Below are 20093 nucleotides of genomic sequence, written 5' to 3' on the forward strand. Positions count from 1 at the left end.
TAGGTTTGCAGAAATTGATCCACGCGGTAGGTCAAAACAAATAAGAAGGACTGAGGAGCACTCTGAAATGGAGATACTATCAAAGGAAATTAATTTGAAGGGGAAAAAAAAAAATTTTTGGGAAATTTAGTGACTACGAGAAAGTGGTCTGGGCGGAAATGATGTGCAGTGCAAAGGACCAAATGATGCCAGAACTAAGCTGACAGCTGTTGCAAAAGCAGGGCAAAAATCAAGGAGGCAGAGACAACTTGGAGGGGAAGATAGAGGGACGTGGCAAGGAAACATCAGAAAATTAAAAAAAAAAAAAGAAAATCTCGGCCAAAGTCAAAGCCATCAAAAGGCATGAAAGGCATGATATGCCATCCAGTGCAGGGACTTGCACCAAAGCTTGCCCTCTTAGTTCCCATTGAAATCGCAAGATTTCGTTTCCCGTCCCGAAAGGAAATGAAATTTCCTTTCGGGACAGGAAACGAAATCTTGCGACCCTGAAAAGAAAGGCTCACAAACACTCTGGGAGGAAGATATGACCAAACAAGATGCAATTGAAAAAAAACCCCAAAACCCCAGAAAATGGGGAGATGAAATGACTACGAGAAAGTGGTCTAGGCGGAAATGAGGTGCAGAGCAAAGGACCAAAAGAGGCCAGAACTAAGCTGACAGCTGTTGCAAAAGCAGCGGGAAAAATCAAGGAGGCAGAGACAACTTGGAGGGGAAGATATGAGGGACATGGCATGGTTACTTAAAAAAATGAAAAAAAAAAAGAAAATCTCGGCCAAAGTCAAAGCCATCAAAAGGCATGGCATGCCATTCATTGCAGGGACATGCACGACATACCCCTAGGTTTGCAAAAATAGATCCACGCGGTAGGTCAAAACAAAAAAGAAGGACTGAGGAGCACTCTGAAATGGAGATACCATCAAAGGAAATGAATTTGAAGGGGAAAAAAAAAAAAATTTGGAAATTTAGTGACTACGAGAAAGTGGTCTGGGCGGAAATGATGTGCAGTGCAAAGGACCAAATGATGCCAGAACTAAGCTGACAGCTGTTGCAAAAGCAGGGGAGAAATCAAGGAGGCAGAGACAACTTGGAGGGGAAGATATGAGGGACGTGGCATGGATACTTAAAAAAATGAAAAAAAAAAGAAAATCTCGGCCAAAGTCAAAGCCATCAAAAGGCATGGCATGCCATTCATTGCAGGGACATGCACAACATACCACTGGGTTTGCAAAAATAGATCCACGCGGTAGGTCAAAACAAATAAGAAGGACTGAGGAGCACTCTGAAATGGAGATACCATCCAAGGAACTGAAATTGAAGGGAAAAAAAAAAATTTTGGAAATTTAGTGACTACGAGAAAGTGGTCTGGGCGGAAATGATGTGCAGTGGAAAGGACCAAATGATGCCAGAACTAAGCTGACAGCTGTTGCAAAAGCAGGGGAAAAATCAAGGAGGCAGAGACAACTTGGAGGGGAAGATATGAGGGACGTGGCATGGTTACTTAAAAAAATGAAAAAAAAAAAGAAAATCTCGGCCAAAGTCAAAGCCATCAAAAGGCATGGCATGCCATTCATTGCAGGGACATGCACAAAATATCCCTAGGTTTGCAGAAATTGATCCACGCGGTAGGTCAAAACAAATAGGAAGGACTGAGGAGCACTCTGAAATGGAGACACCATGAAAGGAACTGAAATTGAAGGGAAAAAAAAAAAAATTTTTGGAAATTTAGTGACCATGAGAAAGTGGTCTGGGCGGAAATGATGTGCAGTGCAAAGGACCAAAAGAGGCCAGAACTAAGCTGACAGCTGTTGCAAAAGCAGGGCAAAAATCAGGGAGGCAGACACAACTTGAAGGGGAAGATATGAGGGATGTGGCAAGGAAACATCAGAAAATTAAAAAAAAAAAAAGAAAATCTCGGCCAAAGTCAAAGCCATCAAAAGGCATGAAAGGCATGATATGCCATCCAGTGCAGGGACTTGCACCAAAGCTTGCCCTCTTAGTTCCCATTGAAATCGCAAGATTTCGTTTCCCGTCCCGAAAGGAAATTTCATTTCCTTTCGGGACGGGAAACGAAATCTTGCGACCCTGAAAAGAAAGGCTCACAAACACTCTGGGAGGAAGATATGACCAAACAAGATGCAATTGAAAAAAAACCCCAAAACCCCAGAAAATGGGGAGATGGAATGACTAGGAGAAAGTGGTCTAGGCGGAAATGAGGTGCAGTGCAAAGGACCAAAAGAGGCCAGAACTAGGCTGACAGCTGTTGCAAAAGCAGGGGAAAAATCAAGGAGGCAGAGACAACTTGGAGGGGAAGATATGAGGGACGTGGCATGGATACTTAAAAAAATGAAAAAAAAAAGAAAATCTCGGCCAAAGTCAAAGCCATCAAAAGGCATGGCATGCCATTCATTGCAGGGACATGCACAACATACCACTGGGTTTGCAAAAATAGATCCACGCGGTAGGTCAAAACAAATAAGAAGGACTGAGGAGCACTCTGAAATGGAGATACCATCCAAGGAACTGAAATTGAAGGGAAAAAAAAAAAATTTTTGGAAATTTAGTGACTACGAGAAAGTGGTCTGGGCGGAAATGATGTGCAGTGCAAAGGACCAAAAGATGCCAGAACTAAGCTGACAGCTGTTGCAAAAGCAGGGGAAAAATCAAGGAGGCAGAGACAACTTGGAGGGAAAGATATGAGGGACGTGGCAAGGAAACATCAGAAAATTAAAAAAAAAAAAAGAAAATCTCGGCCAAAGTCAAAGCCATAAAAAGGCAAGGCATGCCATTCATTGCAGGGACATGCACGACATACCCCTAGGTTTGCAAAAATAGATCCACGCGGTAGGTCAAAACAAATAAGAAGGACAGAGGAGCACTCTGAAATGGAGACACCATGAAAGGAACTGAAATTGAAGGGAAAAAAAAAAAAATTTTGGGAAATTTAGTGACCATGAGAAAGTGGTCTGGGCGGAAATGATGTGCAGTGCAAAGGACCAAAAGAGGCCACAACTAAGCTGACAGCTGTTGCAAAAGCAGGGCAAAAATCAGGGAGGCAGAGACAACTTGGAGGGGAAGATATGAGGGATGTGGCAAGGAAACATCAGAAAATTAAAAAAAAAAAAAGAAAATCTCGGCCAAAGTCAAAGCCATCAAAAGGCATGTTATGCCATGATATGCCATCCAGTGCAGGGACTTGCACCAAAGCTTGCCCTCTTAGTTCCCATTGAAATCGCAAGATTTCGTTTCCCGTCCCGAAAGGAAATTTCATTTCCTTTCGGGACGGGAAACGAAATCTTGCGACCCTGAAAAGAAAGGCTCACAAACACTCTGGGAGGAAGATATGATCAAAAAAGATGCAATTGAAAAAAAACCCCAAAACCCCAGAAAATGGGGAGATGGAATGACTAGGAGAAAGTGGTCTAGGCGGAAATGAGGTGCAGTGCAAAGGACCAAAAGAGGCCAGAACTAAGCTGACAGCTGTTGCAAAAGCAGGGGAAAAATCAAGGAGGCAAAGACAACTTGGAGGGGAAGATATGAGGGACGTGGCATGGATACTTAAAAAAATGAAAAGAAAAAGAAAATCTCGGCCAAAGTCAAAGCCATCAAAAGGCAAGGCATGCCATTCATTGCAGGGACATGCACGACATAACCCTAGGTTTGCAAAAATAGATCCACGCGGTAGGTCAAAACAAATAAGAAGGACAGAGGAGCACTCTGAAATGGAGACACCATGAAAGGAACTGAAATTGAAGGGACAAAAAAAAAAATTTTGGGAAATTTAGTGACCATGAGAAAGTGGTCTGGGCGGAAATGATGTGCAGTGCAAAGGACCAAAAGATGCCAGAACTAAGCTGACAGCTTTTGCAAAAGCAGGGCAAAAATCAGGGAGGCAGAGACAACTTGGAGGGGAAGATATGAGGGATGTGGCAAGGAAACATCAGAAAATTAAAAAAAAAAAAAGAAAATCTCGGCCAAAGTCAAAGCCATCAAAAGGCATGAAAGGCATGATATGCCATCCAGTGCAGGGACTTGCACCAAAGCTTGCCCTCTTAGTTCCCATTGAAATCTTGCGACCCTGAAAAGAAAGGCTCACAAACACTCTGGGAGGAAGATATGATCAAACAAGATGCAATTGAAAAAAAACCCCAAAACCCCAGAAAATGGGGAGATGGAATGACTAGGAGAAAGTGGTCTAGGCGGAAATGAGGTGCAGTGCAAAGGACCAAAAGAGGCCAGAACTAAGCTGACAGCTGTTGCAAAAGCAGGGGAAAAATCAAGGAGGCAGAGACAACTTGGAGGGGAAGATATGAGGGACGTGGCAAGGAAACATCAGAAAATTAAAAAAAAAAAAAGAAAATCTCGGCCAAAGTCAAAGCCATCAAAAGGCATGGCATGCCATTCATTGCAGGGACATGCACGACATACCCCTAGGTTTGAAAAAATAGATCCACGCGGTAGGTCAAAACAAATAAGAAGGACTGAGGAGCACTCTGAAATGGAGATACCATCCAAGGAACTGAAATTGAAGGGAAAAAAAAAAAAATTTGGGAAATTTAGTGACTACGAGAAAGTGGTCTGGGCGGAAATGATGTGCAGTGCAAAGGACCAAAAGATGCCAGAACTAAGCTGACAGCTGTTGCAAAAGCAGGGGAAAAATCAAGGAGGCAGAGACAACTTGGAGGGGAAGATATGAGGGACGTGGCAAGGAAACATCAGAAAATTAAAAAAAAAAAAAGAAAATCTCGGCCAAAGTCAAAGCCATCAAAAGGCATGGCATGCCATTCATTGCAGGGACATGCACGACATACCCCTATGTTTGAAAATAGATCCACGCGGTAGGTCAAAACAAATAAGAAGGACTGAGGAGCACTCTGAAATGGAGATACCATCCAAGGAACTGAAATTGAAGGGAAAAAAAAAAAATTTGGGAAATTTAGTGACTACGAGAAAGTGGTCTGGGCGGAAATGATGTGCAGTTGAAAGGACCAAATGATGCCAGAACTAAGCTGACAGCTGTTGCAAAAGCAGGGGAAAAATCAAGGAGGCAGAGACAACTTGGAGGGGAAGATATGAGGGCCGTGGCAAGGAAACCTCAGAAAATTTAAAAAAAAAAAAGAAAATCTCGGCCAAAGTCAAAGCCATCAAAAGGCATGATATGCCATTCATTGCAGGGACATGCACGACATACCCCTAGGTTTGCAAAAATAGATCCACGCGGCAGGTCAAAACAAATAAGAAGGACTGAGGAGCGCTCTGAAATGTAGATACCATCAAAGAAACTGAAATTGAAGGGAAAAAAAAAAAAATTTTGGAAAGTTAGTGACTACGAGAAAGTGGTCTGGGCGGAAATGATGTGCAGTGCAAAAGACCAAATGATGCCAGAACTAAGCTGACTGCTGTTGCAAAAGCAGGGGAAAAATCAAAGAGGCAGAGACAACTTGGAGGGGAAGATATGAGGGATGTGGCAAGGAAACATCAGAAAATTAAAAAAAAAAAAAGAAAATCTCGGCCAAAGTCAAAGCCATCAAAAGGCATGATATGCCATCCAGTGCAGGGACTTGCACCAAAGCTTGCCCTCTTAGTTCCCATTGAAATCGCAAGATTTCCTTTCCCGTCCCGAAAGGAAATGAAATTTCCTTTCGGGACGGGAAAGGAAATCTTGCGACCCTGCAAAGAAAGGCTCACAAACACTCTGGGAGGAAGATATGACCAAACAAGATGCAATTGAAAAAAAACCCCAAAACCCCAGAAAATGGGGAGATGAAATGACTAGGAGAAAGTGGTCTAGGCGGAAATGAGGTGCAGAGCAAAGGACCAAAAGAGCCCAGAACTAGGCTGACAGCTGTTGCAAAAGCAGGGGAAAAATCAAGGAGGCAGAGACAACTTGGAGGGGAAGATATGAGGGCCGTAGCATGGATACTTAAAAAAATGAAAAAAAAAAGAAAATCTCGGCCAAAGTCAAAGCCATCAAAAGGCATGGCATGCCATTCATTGCAGGGACATGCACAACATACCACTGGGTTTGCAAAAATAGATCCACGCGGTAGGTCAAAACAAATAAGAAGGACTGAGGAGCACTCTGAAATGGAGATACCATCCAAGGAACTGAAATTGAAGGGAAAAAAAAAAAATTTTTGGAAATTTAGTGACTACGAGAAAGTGGTCTGGGCGGAAATGATGTGCAGTGGAAAGGACCAAATGATGCCAGAACTAAGCTGACAGCTGTTGCAAAAGCAGGGGAAAAATCAAGGAGGCAGAGACAACTTGGAGGGGAAGATATGAGGGACGAGGCATGGATACTTCAAAAAATGAAAAGAAAAAGAAAATCTCGGCCAAAGTCAAAGCCATCAAAAGGCAAGGCATGCCATTCATTGCAGGGACATGCACGACATACCCCTAGGTTTGCAGAAATAGATCCACGCGGTAGGTCAAAACAAATAAGAAGGACTGAGGAGCACTCTGAAATGGAGATACCATCCAAGGAACTGAAATTGAAGGGGAAAAAAAAAAAATTTTGGAAATTTAGTGACTACGAGAAAGTGGTCTGGGCGGAAATGATGTGCAGTGGAAAGGACCAAATGATGCCAGAACTAAGCTGACAGCTGTTGCAAAAGCAGGGGAAAAATCAAGGAGGCAGAGACAACTTGGAGGGGAAGATATGAGGGACGTGGCATGGTTACTTAAAAAAATGAAAAAAAAAAAGAAAATCTCTGCCAAAGTCAAAGCCATCAAAAGGCATGGCATGCCATTCATTGCAGGGACATGCACAAAATATCCCTAGGTTTGCAGAAATTGATTCACGCGGTAGGTCAAAACAAATAAGAAGGACTGAGGAGCACTCTGAAATGGAGATACTATCAAAGGAAATTAATTTGAAGGGGAAAAAAAAAAATTTTTGGGAAATTTAGTGACTACGAGAAAGTGGTCTGGGCGGAAATGATGTGCAGTGCAAAGGACCAAATGATGCCAGAACTAAGCTGACAGCTGTTGCAAAAGCAGGGCAAAAATCAAGAAGGCAGAGACAACTTGGAGGGGAAGATAGAGGGACGTGGCAAGGAAACATCAGAAAATTAAAAAAAAAAAAAGAAAATCTCGGCCAAAGTCAAAGCCATCAGAAGGCATGAAAGGCATGATATGCCATCCAGTGCAGGGACTTGCACCAAAGCTTGCCCTCTTAGTTCCCATTGAAATCGCAAGATTTCGTTTCCCGTCCCGAAAGGAAATGAAATTTCCTTTCGGGACGGGAAACGAAATCTTGCGACCCTGCAAAGAAAGGCTCACAAACACTCTAGGAGGAAGATATGACCAAACAAGATGCAATTGAAAAAAAACCCCAAAACCCCAGAAAATGGGGAGATGAAATGACTACGAGAAAGTGGTCTAGGCAGAAATGAGGTGCAGTGCAAAGGACCAAAAGAGGCCAGAACTAAGCTGACAGCTGTTGCAAAAGCAGGGGAAAAATCAAGGAGGCAGAGACAACTTGGAGGGGAAGATATGAGGGACGTGGCATGGTTACTTAAAAAAATGAAAAAAAAAAGAAAATCTCGGCCAAAGTCAAAGCCATCAAAAGGCATGGCATGCCATTCATTGCAGGGACATGCACAAAATATCCCTAGGTTTGCAGAAATTGATTCACGCGGTAGGTCAAAACAAATAAGAAGGACTGAGGAGCACTCTGAAATGGAGATACTATCAAAGGAAATTAATTTGAAGGGGAAAAAAAAAAATTTTTGGGAAATTTAGTGACTACGAGAAAGTGGTCTGGGCGGAAATGATGTGCAGTGCAAAGGACCAAATGATGCCAGAACTAAGCTGACAGCTGTTGCAAAAGCAGGGCAAAAATCAAGAAGGCAGAGACAACTTGGAGGGGAAGATAGAGGGACGTGGCAAGGAAACATCAGAAAATTAAAAAAAAAAAAAGAAAATCTCGGCCAAAGTCAAAGCCATCAAAAGGCATGAAAGGCATGATATGCCATCCAGTGCAGGGACTTGCACCAAAGCTTGCCCTCTTAGTTCCCATTGAAATCGCAAGATTTCGTTTCCCGTCCCGAAAGGAAATGAAATTTCCTTTCGGGACGGGAAACGAAATCTTGCGACCCTGCAAAGAAAGGCTCACAAACACTCTAGGAGGAAGATATGACCAAACAAGATGCAATTGAAAAAAAACCCCAAAACCCCAGAAAATGGGGAGATGAAATGACTACGAGAAAGTGGTCTAGGCAGAAATGAGGTGCAGTGCAAAGGACCAAAAGAGGCCAGAACTAAGCTGACAGCTGTTGCAAAAGCAGGGGAAAAATCAAGGAGGCAGAGACAACTTGGAGGGGAAGATATGAGGGACGTGGCATGGATACTTAAAAAAATGAAAAAAAAAAGAAAATCTCGGCCAAAGTCAAAGCCATCAAAAGGCATGGCATGCCATTCATTGCAGGGACATGCACAACATACCACTGGGTTTGCAAAAATAGATCCACGCGGTAGGTCAAAACAAATAAGAAGGACTGAGGAGCACTCTGAAATGGAGATACCATGAAAGGAACTGAAATTGAAGGGAAAAAAAAAAAATTTTTGGAAATTTAGTGACTACGAGAAAGTGGTCTGGGCGGAAATGATGTGCAGTGCAAAGGACCAAATGATGCCAGAACTAAGCTGACAGCTGTTGCAAAAGCAGGGCAAAAATCAAGGAGGCAGAGACAACTTGGAGGGGAAGATATGAGGGCCGTGGCAAGGAAACCTCAGAAAATTTAAAAAAAAAAAAGAAAATCTCGGCCAAAGTCAAAGCCATCAAAAGGCATGGTATGCCATTCATTGCAGGGACATGCACGACATACCCCTAGGTTTGCAAAAATAGATCCACGCGGCAGGTCAAAACAAATAAGAAGGACTGAGGAGCGCTCTGAAATGGAGATACCATCAAAGAAACTGAAATTGAAGGGAAAAAAAAAAAAATTTGGGAAATTTAGTGACTACGAGAAAGTGGTCTGGGCGGAAATGATGTGCAGTGCAAAGGACCAAATGATGCCAGAACTAAGCTGACAGCTGTTGCAAAAGCAGGGGAAAAATCAAGGAGGCAGAGACAACTTGGAGGGGAAGATATGAGGAACGTGGCATGGTTACTTAAAAAAATGAAAAAAAAAAAGAAAATCTCGGCCAAAGTCAAAGCCATCAAAAGGCATGGCATGCCATTCATTGCAGGGACATGCACAAAATATCCCTAGGTTTGCAGAAATTGATCCACGCGGTAGGTCAAAACAAATAAGAAGGAGGAAGGAGCACTCTGAAATGGAGATACCATCAAAGGAAATGAATTTGAAGGAAAAAAAAAAAAATTTTTGGGAAATTTAGTGACTCCGAGAAAGTGGTCTGGGCGGAAATGATGTGCAGTGCAAAGGACCAAATGATGCCAGAACTAAGCTGACAGCTGTTGCAAAAGCAGGGCAAAAATCAAGGAGGCAGAGACAACTTGGAGGGGAAGATATGAGGGACGTGGCAAGGAAACATCAGAAAATTAAAAAAAAAAAAAGAAAATCTCGGCCAAAGTCAAAGCCATCAAAAGGCATGAAAGGCATGATATGCCATCCAGTGCAGGGACTTGCACCAAAGCTTGCCCTCTTAGTTCCCACTGAAATCGCAAGATTTCGTTTCCCGTCCCGAAAGGAAATGAAATTTCCTTTCGGGACGGGAAACGAAATCTTGCGACCCTGCAAAGAAAGGCTCACAAACACTCTGGGAGGAAGATATGACCAAACAAGATGCAATTGAAAAAAAACCCCAAAACCCCAGAAAATGGGGAGATGAAATGACTACGAGAAAGTGGTCTAGGCGGAAATGAGGTGCAGTGCAAAGGACCAAAAGAGGCCAGAACTAAGCTGACAGCTGTTGCAAAAGCAGGGGAAACATCAAGGAGGCAGAGACAACTTGGAGGGGAAGATATGAGGGACATGCCATTGGTTACTTAAAAAAATGAAAAAAAAAAAGAAAATCTCGGCCAAAATCAAAGCCATCAAAAGGCATGGCATGCCATTCATTGCAGGGACATGCACGACATACCCCTAGGTTTGCAAAAATAGATCCACGCGGTAGGTCAAAACAAATAAGAAGGACTGAGGAGCACTCTGAAATGGAGATACCATCAAAGGAACTGAAATTGAAGGGAAAAAAAAAAAATTTGGGAAATTTAGTGACTACGAGAAAGTGGTCTGGGCGGAAATGATGTGCAGTGGAAAGGACCAAATGATGCCAGAACTAAGCTGACAGCTGTTGCAAAAGCAGGGCAAAAATCAAGGAGGCAGAGACAACTTGGAGGGGAAGATATGGGGGACGTGGCATGGTTACTTAAAAAAATGAAAAAAAAAAAGAAAATCTCGGCCAAAGTCAAAGCCATCTAAAGGCATGGCATGCCATTCATTGCAGGGACAGGAACAACATACCCCTAGGTTTGCAAAAGTAGATCCACGCGGTAGGTCAAAACAAATAAGAAGGACTGAGGAGCACTCTGAAATGGAGATACCATCCAAGGAACTGAAATTGAAGGGAAAAAAAAAAAAAATTTTTGGGAAATTTAGTGACTACGAAAATGAGGTCTGGGCGGAAATGATGTGCAGTGCAAAGGACCAAATGATGCCAGAACTAAGCTGACAGCTGTTGCAAAAGCAGGGGAAAAATCAAGGAGGCAGAGACAACTTGGAGGGGAAGATATGAGGGACGTGGCAAGGAAACATCAGAAAATTTAAAAAAAAAAAAAAGCAAATCTCGGCCAAAGTCAAAGCCATCAAAAGGCATGATATGCCATCCAGTGCAGGGACTTGCACCAAAGCTTGCCCTCTTAGTTCCCACTGAAATCGCAAGATTTCGTTTCCCGTCCCGAAAGGAAATGAAATTTCCTTTCGGGACGGGAAACGAAATCTTGCGACCCTGAAAAGAAAGGCTCACAAACACTCTGGGAGGAAGATATGACCAAACAAGATGCAATTGAAAAAAAACCCCAAAACCCCAGAAAATGGGGAGATGAAATGACTACGAGAAAGTGGTCTAGGCAGAAATGAGGTGCAGTGCAAAGGACCAAAAGAGGCCAGAACTAAGCTGACAGCTGTTGCAAAAGCAGGGGAAAAATCAAGGAGGCAGAGACAACTTGGAGGGGAAGATATGAGGGCCGTGGCAAGGAAACCTCAGAAAATTAAAAAAAAAAAAAGAAAATCTCGGTCCAAGTCAAAGCATCAAAAGGCATGGTATGCCATTCATTGCAGGGACATGCACGACATACCCCTAGGTTTGCAAAAATAGATCCACGCGGTAGGTCAAAACAAATAAGAAGGACTGAGGAGCACTCTGAAATGGAGATACCATCCAAGGAACTGAAATTGAAGGGAAAAAAAAAAAAAAATTTGGGAAATTTAGTGACTACGAGAAAGTGGTCTGGGCGGAAATGATGTGCAGTGGAAAGGACCAAATGATGCCAGAACTAAGCTGACAGCTGTTGCAAAAGCAGGGGAAAAATCAAGGAGGCAGAGACAACTTGGAGGGGAAGATATGAGGGACGTGGCAAGGAAACATCAGAAAATTTAAAAAAAAAAAAGAAAATCTCGGCCAAAGTCAAAGCCATCAAAAGGCATGGCATGCCATTCATTGCAGGGACATGCACAAAATATCCCTAGGTTTGCAGAAATTGATCCACGCGGTAGGTCAAAACAAAAAGGAAGGAGGAAGGAGCACTCTGAAATGGAGATACCATCAAAGGAAATGAATTTGAAGGGGAAAAAAAAAAATTTTTTGGAAATTTAGTGACGACGAGAAAGTGGTCTGGGCGGAAATGATGTGCAGTGGAAAGGACCAAATGATGCCAGAACTAAGCTGACAGCTGTTGCAAAAGCAGGGGAAAAATCAAGGAGGCAGAGACAACTTGGAGGGGAAGATATGAGGGACGTGGCAAGGAAACATCAGAAAATTTAAAAAAAAAAAAGAAAATCTCGGCCAAAGTCAAAGCCATCAAAAGGCATGATATGCCATCCAGTGCAGGGACTTGCACCAAAGCTTGCCCTCTTAGTTCCCACTGAAATCGCAAGATTTCGTTTCCCGTCCCGAAAGGAAATGAAATTTCCTTTCGGGACGGGAAACGAAATCTTGCGACCCTGCAAAGAAAGGTTCACAAACACTCTGGGAGGAAGATATGACCAAACAAGATGCAATTGAAAAAAAACCCCAAAACCCCAGAAAATGGGGAGATGAAATGACTACGAGAAAGTGGTCTAGGCAGAAATGAGGTGCAGTGCAAAGGACCAAAAAAGGTCAGAACTAAGCTGACAGCTGTTGCAAAAGCAGGGGAAAAATCAAGGAGGCAGAGACAACTTGGAGGGGAAGATATGAGGGCCGTAGCATGGATACTTAAAAAAATGAAAAAAAAAAAGAAAATCTCGGCCAAAGTCAAAGCCATCAAAAGCCATGGCATGCCATTCATTGCAGGGACATGCACGACATACCCCTAGGTTTGCAAAAATAGATCCACGCGGTAGGTCAAAACAAATAAGAAGGACTGAGGAGCACTCTGAAATGGAGATACCATGAAAGGAACTGAAATTGAAGGGACAAAAAAAAAAATTTTGGGAAATTTAGTGACCATGAGAAAGTGGTCTGGGCGGAAATGATGTGCAGTGCAAAGGACCAAAAGAGGCCAGAACTAAGCTGACAGCTGTTGCAAAAGCAGGGGAAAAATCAAGGAGGCAGAGACAACTTGGAGGGGAAGATATGAGGGACGTGGCAAGGAAACATCAGAAAATTAAAAAAAAAAAAAGAAAATCTCGGCCAAAGTCAAAGCCATCAAAAGGCATGAAAGGCATGATATGCCATCCAGTGCAGGGACTTGCACCAAAGCTTGCCCTCTTAGTTCCCATTGAAATCTTGCGACCCTGAAAAGAAAGGCTCACAAACACTCTGGGAGGAAGATATGATCAAACAAGATGCAATTGAAAAAAAACCCCAAAACCCCAGAAAATGGGGAGATGGAATGACTAGGAGAAAGTGGTCTAGGCGGAAATGAGGTGCAGTGCAAAGGACCAAAAGAGGCCAGAACTAAGCTGACAGCTGTTGCAAAAGCAGGGGAAAAATCAAGGAGGCAGAGACAACTTGGAGGGGAAGATATGAGGGACGTGGCAAGGAAACATCAGAAAATTAAAAAAAAAAAAAGAAAATCTCGGCCAAAGTCAAAGCCATCAAAAGGCATGGCATGCCATTCATTGCAGGGACATGCACGACATACCCCTAGGTTTGCAAAAATAGAGCCACGCGGTAGGTCAAAACAAATAAGAAGGACTGAGGAGCACTCTGAAATGGAGATACCATCCAAGGAACTGAAATTGAAGGGAAAAAAAAAAAAATGTGGGAAATTTAGTGACTACGAGAAAGTGGTCTGGGCGGAAATGATGTGCAGTGCAAAGGACCAAAAGATGCCAGAACTAAGCTGACAGCTGTTGCAAAAGCAGGGGAAAAATCAAGGAGGCAGAGACAACTTGGAGGGGAAGATATGAGGGACGTGGCAAGGAAACATCAGAAAATTAAAAAAAAAAAAAGAAAATCTCGGCCAAAGTCAAAGCCATCAAAAGGCATGGCATGCCATTCATTGCAGGGACATGCACGACATACCCCTATGTTTGAAAATAGATCCACGCGGTAGGTCAAAACAAATAAGAAGGACTGAGGAGCACTCTGAAATGGAGATACCATCCAAGGAACTGAAATTGAAGGGAAAAAAAAAAAATTTGGGAAATTTAGTGACTACGAGAAAGTGGTCTGGGCGGAAATGATGTGCAGTTGAAAGGACCAAATGATGCCAGAACTAAGCTGACAGCTGTTGCAAAAGCAGGGGAAAAATCAAGGAGGCAGAGACAACTTGGAGGGGAAGATATGAGGGCCGTGGCAAGGAAACCTCAGAAAATTTAAAAAAAAAAAAGAAAATCTCGGCCAAAGTCAAAGCCATCAAAAGGCATGATATGCCATTCATTGCAGGGACATGCACGACATACCCCTAGGTTTGCAAAAATAGATCCACGCGGCAGGTCAAAACAAATAAGAAGGACTGAGGAGCGCTCTGAAATGTAGATACCATCAAAGAAACTGAAATTGAAGGGAAAAAAAAAAAAAATTTTGGAAAGTTAGTGACTACGAGAAAGTGGTCTGGGCGGAAATGATGTGCAGTGCAAAAGACCAAATGATGCCAGAACTAAGCTGACTGCTGTTGCAAAAGCAGGGGAAAAATCAAGGAGGCAGAGACAACTTGGAGGGGAAGATATGAGGGATGTGGCAAGGAAACATCAGAAAATTAAAAAAAAAAAAAGAAAATCTCGGCCAAAGTCAAAGCCATCAAAAGGCATGATATGCCATCCAGTGCAGGGACTTGCACCAAAGCTTGCCCTCTTAGTTCCCATTGAAATCGCAAGATTTCCTTTCCCGTCCCGAAAGGAAATGAAATTTCCTTTCGGGACGGGAAAGGAAATCTTGCGACCCTGCAAAGAAAGGCTCACAAACACTCTGGGAGGAAGATATGATCAAAAAAGATGCAATTGAAAAAAAACCCCAAAACCCCAGAAAATGGGGAGATGAAATGACTAGGAGAAAGTGGTCTAGGCGGAAATGAGGTGCAGTGCAAAGGACCAAAAGAGGCCAGAACTAAGCTGACAGCTGTTGCAAAAGCAGGGGAAAAATCAAGGAGGCAGAGACAACTTGGAGGGGAAGATATGAGGGACGAGGCATGGATACTTAAAAAAATGAAAAGAAAAAGAAAATCTCGGCCAAAGTCAAAGCCATCAAAAGGCAAGGCATGCCATTCATTGCAGGGACATGCACGACATACCCCTAGGTTTGCAGAAATAGATCCACGCGGTAGGTCAAAACAAATAAGAAGGACTGAGGAGCACTCTGAAATGGAGATACCATCCAAGGAACTGAAATTGAAGGGGAAAAAAAAAAAATTTTGGAAATTTAGTGACTACGAGAAAGTGGTCTGGGCGGAAATGATGTGCAGTGGAAAGGACCAAATGATGCCAGAACTAAGCTGTCAGCTGTTGCAAAAGCAGGGGAAAAATCAAGGAGGCAGAGACAACTTGGAGGGGAAGATATGAGGGACGTGGCATGGTTACTTAAAAAAATGAAAAAAAAAAAGAAAATCTCGGCCAAAGTCAAAGCCATCAAAAGGCATGGCATGCCATTCATTGCAGGGACATGCACAAAATATCCCTAGGTTTGCAGAAATTGATTCACGCGGTAGGTCAAAACAAATAAGAAGGACTGAGGAGCACTCTGAAATGGAGATACTATCAAAGGAAATTAATTTGAAGGGGAAAAAAAAAAATTTTTGGGAAATTTAGTGACTACGAGAAAGTGGTCTGGGCGGAAATGATGTGCAGTGCAAAGGACCAAATGATGCCAGAACTAAGCTGACAGCTGTTGCAAAAGCAGGGCAAAAATCAAGAAGGCAGAGACAACTTGGAGGGGAAGATAGAGGGACGTGGCAAGGAAACATCAGAAAATTAAAAAAAAAAAAAGAAAATCTCGGCCAAAGTCAAAGCCATCAAAAGGCATGAAAGGCATGATATGCCATCCAGTGCAGGGACTTGCACCAAAGCTTGCCCTCTTAGTTCCCATTGAAATCGCAAGATTTCCTTTCCCGTCCCGAAAGGAAATGAAATTTCCTTTCGGGACGGGAAACGAAATCTTGCGACTCTGCAAAGAAAGGCTCACAAACACTCTAGGAGGAAGATATGACCAAACAAGATGCAATTGAAAAAAAACCCCAAAACCCCAGAAAATGGGGAGATGAAATGACTCCGAGAAAGTGGTCTAGGCAGAAATGAGGTGCAGTGCAAAGGACCAAAAGAGGCCAGAACTAAGCTGACAGCTGTTGCAAAAGCAGGGGAAAAATCAAGGAGGCAGAGACAACTTGGAGGGGAAGATATGAGAGACGTGGCATGGATACTTAAAAAAATGAAAAAAAAAAAGAAAATCTCGGCCAAAGTCAAAGCCATCAAAAGGCATGGCATGCCATTCATTGCAGGGACATGCACAACATACCACTGGGTTTGCAAAAATAGATCCACGCGGTAGGTCAAAACAAATAAGAAGGACTGAGGAGCACTCTGAAATGGAGATACCATGAAAGGAACTGAAATTAAAGGGAAAAAAAAAAAATTTTTGGAAATTTAGTGACTACGAGAAAGTGGTCTGGGCGGAAATGATGTGCAGTGCAAAGGACCAAATGATGCCAGAACTAAGCTGACAGCTGTTGCAAAAGCAGGGCAAAAATCAAGGAGGCAGAGACAACTTGGAGGGGAAGATATGAGGGCCGTGGCAAGGAAACCTCAGAAAATTTAAAAAAAAAAAAGAAAATCTCGGCCAAAGTCAAAGCCATCAAAAGGCATGGTATGCCATTCATTGCAGGGACATGCACGACATACCCCTAGGTTTGCAAAAATAGATCCACGCGGTAGGTCAAAACAAATAAGAAGGACAGAGGAGCACTCTGAAATGGAGACACCATGAAAGGAACTGAAATTGAAGGGAAAAAAAAAAAAGATTTTGGGAAATTTAGTGACCATGAGAAAGTGGTCTGGGCGGAAATGATGTGCAGTGCAAAGGACCAAATGATGCCAGAACTAAGCTGACAGCTGTTGCAAAAGCAGGGCAAAATCAGGGAGGCAGACACAACTTGAAGGGGAAGATATGAGGGATGTGGCAAGGAAACATCAGAAAATTAAAAAAAAAAAAAAGAAAATCTCGGCCAAAGTCAAAGCCATCAAAAGGCATGAAAGGCATGATATGCCATCCAGTGCAGGGACTTGCACCAAAGCTTGCCCTCTTAGTTCCCATTGAAATCGCAAGATTTCGTTTCCCGTCCCGAAAGGAAATGAAATTTCCTTTCGGGACGGGAAACGAAATCTTGCGACCCTGCAAAGAAAGGCTCACAAACACTCTGGGAGGAAGTTATGATCAAACAAGATGCAATTGAAAAAAAACCCCAAAACCCCAGAAAATGGGGAGATGGAATGACTAGGAGAAAGTGGTCTAGGCGGAAATGAGGTGCAGTGCAAAGGACCAAAAGAGGCCAGAACTAAGCTGACAGCTGTTGCAAAAGCAGGGGAAAAATCAAGGAGGCAGAGACAACTTGGAGGGGAAGATATGAGGGACGTGGCATGGATACTTAAAAAAATGAAAAAAAAAAGAAAATCTCGGCCAAAGTCAAAGCCGTCAAAAGGCATGGCATGCCATTCATTGCAGGGACATGCACGACATACCCCTAGGTTTGCAAAAATAGATCCACGCGGTAGGTCAAAACAAATAAGAAGGACAGAGGAGCACTCTGAAATGGAGATACCATCCAAGGAACTGAAATTGAAGGGAAAAAAAAAAAAATTTGGGAAATTTAGTGACTACGAGAAAGTGGTCTGGGCGGAAATGATGTGCAGTGCAAAGGACCAAAAGATGCCAGAACTAAGCTGACAGCTGTTGCAAAAGCAGGGGAAAAATCAAGGAGGCAGAGACAACTTGGAGGGGAAGATATGAGGGACGTGGCAAGGAAACATCAGAAAATTAAAAAAAAAAAAAGAAAATCTCGGCCAAAGTCAAAGCCATCAAAAGGCATGGCATGCCATTCATTGCAGGGACATGCACGACATACCCCTATGTTTGAAAATAGATCCACGCGGTAGGTCAAAACAAATAAGAAGGACTGAGGAGCACTCTGAAATGGAGATACCATTTAAGGAACTGAAATTGAAGGGAAAAAAAAAAAATTTGGGAAATTTAGTGACTACGAGAAAGTGGTCTAGGCGGAAATGATGTGCAGTGCAAAGGACCAAATGATGCCAGAACTAAGCTGACAGCTGTTGCAAAAGCAGGGGAAAAATCAAGGAGGCAGAGACAACTTGGAGGGGAAGATATGGGGGACGTGGCATGGTTACTTAAAAAAATTAAAAAAAAAAAGAAAATCTCGGCCAAAGTCAAAGCCATCAAAAGGCATGGCATGCCATTCATTGCAGGGACATGCACAAAATATCCCTAGGTTTGCAGAAATTGATCCACGCGGTAGGTCAAAACAAATTAGAAGGACTGAGGAGCACTCTGAAATGGAGATACTATCAAAGGAAATTAATTTGAAGGGGAAAAAAAAAATTTTTTGGGAAATTTAGTGACTACGAGAAAGTGGTCTGGGCGGAAATGATGTGCAGTGCAAAGGACCAAATGATGCCAGAACTAAGCTGACAGCTGTTGCAAAAGCAGGGCAAAAATCAAGGAGGCAGAGACAACTTGGAGGGGAAGATATGAGGGCCGTGGCAAGGAAACATCAGAAAATTAAAAAAAAAAAAAAGAAAATCTCGGCCAAAGTCAAAGCCATCAAAAGGCATGATATGCCATCCAGTGCAGGGACTTGCACGAAAGCTTGCCCTCTTAGTTCCCACTGAAATCGCAAGATTTCGTTTCCCGTCCCGAAAGGAAATTTCATTTCCTTTCGGGACGGGAAACGAAATCTTGCGACCCTGAAAAGAAAGGCTCACAAACACTCTGGGAGGAAGATATGACCAAACAAGATGCAATTGAAAAAAAACCCCAAAACCCCAGAAAATGGGGAGATGAAATGACTACGAGAAAGTGGTCTAGGCAGAAATGAGGTGCAGTGCAAAGGACCAAAAGAGGCCAGAACTAAGCTGACAGCTGTTGCAAAAGCAGGGGAAAAATCAAGGAGGCAGAGACAACTTGGAGGGGAAGATATGAGGGCCGTAGCATGGATACTTAAAAAATGAAAAAAAAAAGAAAATCTCGGCCAAAGTCAAAGCCATCAAAAGGCATGGCATGCCATTCATTGCAGGGACATGCACGACATACCACTGGGTTTGCAAAAATAGATCCACGCGGTAGGTCAAAACAAATAAGAAGGACTGAGGAGCACTCTGAAATGGAGATACCATCCAAGGAACTGAAATTGAAGGGAAAAAAAAAAAAAAATTTGGGAAATTTAGTGACTACGAGAAAGTGGTCTGGGCGGAAATGATGTGCAGTGCAAAGGACCAAATGATGCCAGAACTAAGCTGACAGCTGTTGCAAAAGCAGGGCAAAAATCAAGGAGGCAGAGACAACTTGGAGGGGAAGATATGAGGAACGTGGCATGGTTACTTAAAAAAATGAAAAAAAAAAAGAAAATCTCGGCCAAAGTCAAAGCCATCAAAAGGCATGGCATGCCATTCATTGCAGGGACATGCACAAAATATCCCTAGGTTTGCAGAAATTGATCCACGCGGTAGGTCAAAACAAATAAGAAGGAGGAAGGAGCACTCTGAAATGGAGATACCATCAAAGGAAATGAATTTGAAGGAAAAAAAAAAAAATTTTTGGGAAATTTAGTGACTCCGAGAAAGTGGTCTGGGCGGAAATGATGTGCAGTGCAAAGGACCAAATGATGCCAGAACTAAGCTGACAGCTGTTGCAAAAGCAGGGGAAAAATCAAGGAGGCAGAGACAACTTGGAGGGGAAGATATGAGGGACGTGGCAAGGAAACATCAGAAAATTAAAAAAAAAAAAAGAAAATCTCGGCCAAAGTCAAAGCCATCAAAAGGCATGAAAGGCATGATATGCCATCCAGTGCAGGGACTTGCACCAAAGCTTGCCCTCTTAGTTCCCACTGAAATCGCAAGATTTCGTTTCCCGTCCCGAAAGGAAATGAAATTTCCTTTCGGGACGGGAAACGAAATCTTGCGACCCTGCAAAGAAAGGCTCACAAACACTCTGGGAGGAAGATATGACCAAACAAGATGCAATTGAAAAAAAACCCCAAAACCCCAGAAAATGGGGAGATGAAATGACTAGGAGAAAGTGGTCTAGGCGGAAATGAGGTGCAGTGCAAAGGACCAAAAGAGGCCAGAACTAAGCTGACAGCTGTTGCAAAAGCAAGGGAAACATCAAGGAGGCAGAGACAACTTGGAGGGGAAGATATGAGGGACATGCCATTGGTTACTTAAAAAAATGAAAAAAAAAAAGAAAATCTCGGCCAAAATCAAAGCCATCAAAAGGCATGGCATGCCATTCATTGCAGGGACATGCACGACATACCCCTAGGT

Source organism: Haemorhous mexicanus, chromosome 2 (genome assembly GCF_027477595.1).
Source record: "Haemorhous mexicanus isolate bHaeMex1 chromosome 2, bHaeMex1.pri, whole genome shotgun sequence".
Taxonomy (NCBI): Eukaryota; Metazoa; Chordata; class Aves; order Passeriformes; family Fringillidae; genus Haemorhous; species Haemorhous mexicanus.